Raw genomic sequence first — 7,051 nt, forward strand, 5'->3', positions numbered from 1 at the left:
CGGAGCGCGTGGCCCGGCAGGCCACGACATACTGTATCCAAGGCGGCGAGTTATACAGGAGACGACCGAACAATGTCACGCTACGCTGCATCTCCAGCGATCAAGGAAGGGAGTTGCTGATTGACATACACGGTGGTGATTGCGGGCACCACTCATCGTCACCGACCCTCATCGGCAAGGTTTTCCACAGTGGGTTCTATTGGCCTACAACACTCAACGACGCGGCCGAGCTGGTGAAGTCCTGTGAAGCTTGCCAATTCCACGCCAAGCAAATCCATCAGCCTGCTCAGGGCCTCCAAAACATCCCGCTCACATGGCCGTTTGCGGTCTGGGGGTTGGACATCCTAGGCCCGTTTCCCCGGGCTCCAGGGGGCTACCACTATCTCTACATCGCAATCGACAAGTTCACCAAGTGGGCGGAAGTGGAATCCGTCTATACCATTCCAGCCGGCTCTGCTGTTAACTTCATCAAGGGCCTCGTGAGCCGTTTCGGGGACCCCAACCGCATCACAGATAACGGTTCGCAGTTTACTAACAACCTCTTCAAAACCTACTGTGCTAACCTTAGAACGCAGATCTGCTACGCTTCAGTGGCCCACCCCGGGATTAATGGTCAGGCCGAGCGCGCTAACGCGAAGGTCCTGAGGGGCCTGAAGACCAGGACCTTCAAGAAGAAGTTGGAGGCCTACGACAGGGGCTGGCACGACGAGCTCCAGTTCATGCTGTGGTCCATCCGAACCACCGCCACCAAGCCAACGGGCGATACTTCATTCTTCCTCGTCTATGGAGCTGAAGCAGTCCTCCCTCACGAGGTCAAGCATCGCTCCGCACGGGTCTTAGCGTTCAATGAAACGCAGTAGGACGCCATGCGGGGGATGTATCTCGTGCTGGGGGAGGAACGCCGTCGCGAAGCCGTGTTGAGGGCAGCAATGTACCAACAAGCACTGCGGCGATACCACTGCCGCAACATCCTCTACAGGATGCTCGAAGTGGGTGACCTCGTCCTGAGGCGGGCCCTCTTCAGGGAAGGGCTGCACAAGCTCTCGCCCATGTGGGAGGGCCCGTTCAGGGTCGTCCATGTCTCCAGGCCGGGTGCAGCGCGCCTAGAGACGCGGGACGGGGTACCTATCCAGAACGCCTGGAACATCCAGCACCTCCGGAAGTTCTATCCATGAAGCAAGGCCCAGGGCCCGAGAAGCAAGGCCCAGAGCCTGAGAAGAAAGGCCCAGAGCCTGTGAAGAAGGCTCGGTGCCTGTGAAGAATCACCACCCGTGACACTCTCACGAAATAATGAGTGGGGTTGTACACGCCCCGAAGTCTCAGGAGCGCCGGCCTCAGGCCCTGGGGCTCCCTCCCACGCCTAGTGGATAGCACTTAGCTCCGCGCTAATGAGAAGACTTGAAGACTAGATAAGGTGCCGGACGCGGCTTTTCATTTGCTTTTCGTAGTTGACTCATTTTTCCTCAATCAAAGTTTGCCTTTGGTGTTCCTTACCGATTTGATTCCCTCGCCTCTCACTGCACATTTTCGGCTCGAATTTGCTCATGTTCTCTCTCTCGCATGCCTCGCGAGGGGGCTAGGCAGGTGCCCTCGCGAGCATTTTTTCTCCTTTCTGCCTTCTCGCGAGCCACCCTCGTTCGAGCCCAAAGGCTGGCACGCCTCTCCTAGTCCGTGCCCCTCGGGTACCGCGACACAAAGCACCAGGTCAGGGCTAACGGCAAATCTTTTGATGCACTTCCTAACGAGTTTTTCGTAGTTCCGGAGCGAATGCAGGCCACCGAGGCAAGATGAATGCGAGGAAATAAACACTTCGCGAGGAAGAGGACATCCTGAGTATACCAGGTTAAGTTATCTTTGCGCAAAATAACGACACCGCACGAGAACAGCACACATACTGATATAACCAAGGAACCATAGTTTGATACACGCCCCTTGTTGGCCCATGCTAGTTTCATTCTTGATGCATGAAAAGAGAAAAATGAAAGTGGTGTTGTAGCGATCCGCGAGGACAGGCACCTAGCACTACCCCGACCCTAGCCAGATCCTTCCTCACGCTTCACGGAGGTGCGGCGAAGAGACGACCCACCACCGCCTTCAAGACGGGCGCGGCGGCTGGGCATAGCCGCCACTGCTAGAGCTGTAGCCGGAGGAAGAGCCGCTGTAGCTGGACGAGACACGATCGCCGGCGAGGGCGGGCTCGCCCTCGTCCTCGTCACGACCGTCCCCAAGGCCGAGTACCTCATCACCGTCGTTCGCCTAGGGGCAGCACCTGGCGTGGCGACCATCTTCCCCAAACACCCTCACATAAAGGGTCGACTAACCATCGTACCTGGAGTGGAGGGTGCATCGCCTTCCCAGGCCGCGCGCGGGGGCGAATGTCTGCCAGCCGCGCGCGGGGGCGAATGTCTGCCAGCCACGGGCTAGGGCCATGTTGCCCGCAGCGGAAGTCTCAACCGCAACCCAAGAGGCCCTGCCGCAGCAACCATCTGCCTGCAGCCAGAGTCCGCTTGGACCAGAGGCCGGCAGTTCGCCGGCGAAGAAGCGCGGGAGTTGAAGCTAGTTGCCGGCCGGGTTCTCTAACCAGACGACGAACTCTGGCGACACCTCCATTGTGTGGAAGTGCGGATGAGGAGGCCGCGCCACCAAGGCATGCCTCCCCTCATCAACAGGACCGCCAGGGCTGGGATGACCCACTCCGCGTGCCATGGCGCTGTCTCGACAATGGGCCACGGCATGTTTACGCGGGCGGCCGCGGCCACGCTTGGGCGCCGGGGAGCCGGGTCCATCGCGAGGGGCTTTCCCCTTCTCGGTGGCGGAGAGCTTCCTTCGTGATGCCATGGGTGTCACTGCAAGTGATGGAGCGAGGAGGAAGGAGCAAGCAAGCGAGGAAGAGATGGGAAACGGGGGCTCCGCCCCTCCCTATTTATAGCAAGGGAAGTCCAGCCGGCGTCTCCCACGATCGCAGGTAATGATGGTTTTCCTTGAATGTCACGGGGACCTGACAAGTCGAGCAGTTGCCGAGACAACATGGGGAAGCGGAGACGCCCACGTCCAATCAACCGCCACACGTCAATCGAGGCCGTAGGCTTTTGGGGGCCCGCGGTGCTCTGAACTTGGCCCTTGGCTTCGCCGCAAAGCCAAGCCCGAGCGCCCCTTGGGGCCGGGGGCTACTGTCGGCGTTCTGGGAACAGGGGTCCCCAGACTTACCTGCCTGCGGCCCACGGCATGGCTGAGCCTGTAGGCCTTACGGCCCATCTTTACCAGCAAAGCATCCGAGACCCTCGCGAGGGTCCAAGCCTCGCGAGGCGGACGATGCAAGGCCTCCTCGGGAGTGGCCTAGACAGGCAGGCTCACGAGGAGCGGAGATATCAAGGCGGGGCAAACCTCACGAGACCCTCATGATGTAAGCCATGACGCACGGCACCAGGCGGGCGCCAGCGCGCGCAGCATCCTTGTTTCCTCTTTCGTGCTAAGGAGGCCAGCGCAGGCGAGGAATACTGAGGCATCAGGCAAAGGTTGCTATATTGGTGCAACAAGACCAAGACCAGGAGGACGGCAAGACGGAGATCATCGTGGAGCCCAAGACGGTGTCACCAACAGAGCCTTTGGCAGGCGAAGACCACCTTTGTCAGGATAGCTTGTACTAGTTGTCCCGCTTCAAATTAGTCCACCATTGTTGGCTTCCTTCCCGCTCGATATTTTGGAAGAGGACTAGGGCCTATATAAGTAGAGCTAGCCACCATAGTAGAGGCATCGGATCCTAGCTTGATCCAACCCGATGGAGAGCCTACTCACAAGAACACCTCAACCTCAGAAGGCCGTTCTTCCCTTGTACTGTTCATCACCAGCCCTAGAGGCAATCCACCACCACCACACTGGAGTAGGGTATTACACCAGAACGGTGGCCCGAACCAGTATAAATCTTGTGTCTTTCTGTGTTGCGAGTTCATCGAGTTCGTTCGTGAGATCTTAGTGAGCTAGGGCGTAGATTGGTGGGAAGGAAAGACTTCGCGCGCACCCCAGTGTTTGAACCTTAAGGGTTTGCCGGAACCCCACATCCGACAGAAGTCGACAACCCTCCTCGCCAAGAGCAACACGAGTTTGACAATCCTCAACTACATGGGCGTCATTATCCTCGACCCCAACACAATGAAGAGCAACGCTACGGCAAGCTAAAGTTCACCATGCCCAAGTTCAATGGAAGCAACGATCCCGAAGAGTACCTTTCATGGGCATTGAAGGTCGACAAAATCTTCCGCTTGCACAACTATGAAGAAGAGAAGAAGATCGTGATGGCATCCCTTGAGTTCCAAGACTATGTCCTCATTTGGTGGGAACAAGTGATCGAGCGCCATGAGGCAAGAGGTGAACCACCCATTACTACTTGGGTGCAAATGAAGGATGTCATGAGAACACGCTTCGTGCCTACCTACTACAACCGCGACCTCTTCAAGAAACTCCAATTAATCAAGCAAGGAACCAAGAGCGTTGAAGAGTACTATAAGGAGATGGAGATTGCAATGATACGAGCCAATGTCACGGAAGATGATGAGCAAACTATGGAACGTTTCATGAATGGACTCAATCATCCCATCAAGAAGATCACTAACTTCCAACCATACTCGAACCTCATCGAGTTAGTGCATCAAGCTACCAAAGCGGAACGTCAAGTGCAAGAAGACTTCAAGTATGCCAAGTTCTCATCCAAGTCATACGGCTTCTCCAACAACCAAGCTTCAATGACTCCAACACCTTCTACATCAACAAAGCCTTCTACAAGGAACTTCGACAAGTCGAGTTACAAGAAAGCTTCATCAACCCCAAGTCATCCTCCTACAATGAGTAACTTCAAGCTGAGAGCTTCATCATCATCTACCCCAACCGATGAGACCGTCAATACAAGTTCCTTCAAATGCTTCACATGCGAAGGCCGAGGCCACAAGTCCTTTGAGTGCACCAACAAGCGAACCATGATCCTCAACGATGATGGTACATACGACTCCATGAGTGAAGGAGAAATGGAAGCCCTTGAGAAAGTGGCCATACACCGGCAAGTGAACGAAGAAGACAAGGAACAAGTCTTTTGTGATGAAGATTCAAGTCCCGCCCTTGTTGTATCCAAGGTCTTGACCCTTCAACATCACCAAGAAGAAGACTAAAGCTGCCATATCTTTCATACCAAGGCCGACATCAATGGAAGGTCCGTCAAGGTCATCATTGATGGAGGGAGTTGTCATAACCTCGCAAGTGCAGAACTTTGCTCCAAGCTCCAATTTCCCAAGACGAAGCACCCACATCCCTACAAAGTTCAATGGCTTAGTGACTCCGGCACTCTCCAAGTCGAGCATTGAGTACAAGTCTCCTTCAAAATTGGCGCCTACGAAGACACTTTGGAGTGTGATGTTGTCCCAATGACCGTTTGCCACCTTCTTCTTGGACGCCCAAGGCAATTTGATAGAGGTATAATCCACAACGGCCGAACGAACTACTACATCTTCAAGATGAAAGGAAAGGAGTACGTACTTCACCCTATGTCTCCAAGCCAAGTGATCGCCGACAAGCAAGCCACCCATCGTGGAGAGCATAGTGAGAGAGCGAGCCACCCAAAAGAGAGTGAACACCACAAGCCCAAATTGAGTGCCTCCACGATGAGCGACAAGAAGAACTTAGTTCTATTTGCCACGAAAAGTGAGATACGAGGAGTGTGTGAGAACCCATCTAGTGTCCTACACTATGTCCTTTCGTGCAAGGACGACGCACCAAAAGCTAACAATTCTCACGCTCTACCTTTAGTGTTGTCTTCTCTTTTGTAGGAATTCCAAGATGTTTTCCCTGATGAGCTACCGCCGGGACTACCTCCACCACGAGGCATCGAGCACCGCATCGACCTCATCTCCGGAGCACCTCTTCCGAACAAAGCTCCCTACCGCGTCAACCCCGAAGAAACCAAAGAAATACAAAGGCAAGTAAAGCATCTCATAGACCATGGACATGTGCGTGAAAGTTTGAGTCCTTGTGCCGTTCCAGTCATTCTTGTGCCAAAACGAGATGGTAGCTTTCGCATGTGCTCCGATTCTAGACCTATAAATGCTATCACCATTCGCTATAGGTATCCCATTCCACGCCTTGATGATATGCTTGATGAACTTAGTGGTGCCACTATATTTTCCAAGATTGATCTTAAAAGTGGTTACTATCAAATCCGCATACAAGAGGGTGATGAATGGAAAATCGCTTTTAAAACAAAGTTTGGTTTGTATGAGTGGTTAGTCATGCATATGGGTTTATCTGAAGCACCGGGTACTTTCATGCGTCTTATGAATCATGTCTTTCGCCCTTACATTGGTGAGTTTGTCGTGGTCTACTTCAATGATATCCTTGTTTATAGCAAATCTCTTAAATATCATGTCACCCATGTTCAAACCATTTTGCAAACTCTTCGAAACGAGCATCTCTATGCTAACATGGAAAAGTGCCTTTTTGGCGTTAATAAGCTTGTTTTCTTGGGTTTTGTTGTTTCCTCTAAGGGTGTTCATGTTGATGACTCTAAGATCAATGTTATTAAAACTTGGCCCTAACCAACCAATTTGCAACAAGTGTGTAGTTTCCTTGGTTTAACCAGTTTTTACCGTCGATTCATGAAGGACTTTAGCACCATTGCTTCACCTTTGCATGCTTTGAGCACGAAAAATGCGCCTTTTCTTTAGGGACCATCCCAAGATACCTCTTTTAATGAGCTTAAGAATTTGCTTACCCATGCTCCCGTGCTTGCATTACCTAACTTTGACAAGCCCTTTGAGATTAATTGTGATGCTAGTGGTAATGGCATAGGAGGTGTGTTAATGCAAGAGAAACGACCCATAGCTTACTTTAGTGAGAAACTTTCCGGAGTGCAACTCAACTACCCCATCTATGACAAAGAGTTATATGCTTTAGTGCGAGTTTTGCATGAATGTGAACACTATCTTGGACCTCATGAATTCATCATTCATACTGATCATGAAACGCTAAAATACCTTAAGGGTCAAACCAAGTTGAACAAGTGACATGC

The sequence above is a fragment of the Triticum dicoccoides genome, chromosome 7A, assembly GCF_002162155.2.
Source record: "Triticum dicoccoides isolate Atlit2015 ecotype Zavitan chromosome 7A, WEW_v2.0, whole genome shotgun sequence".
Taxonomy (NCBI): domain Eukaryota; kingdom Viridiplantae; phylum Streptophyta; class Magnoliopsida; order Poales; family Poaceae; genus Triticum; species Triticum dicoccoides.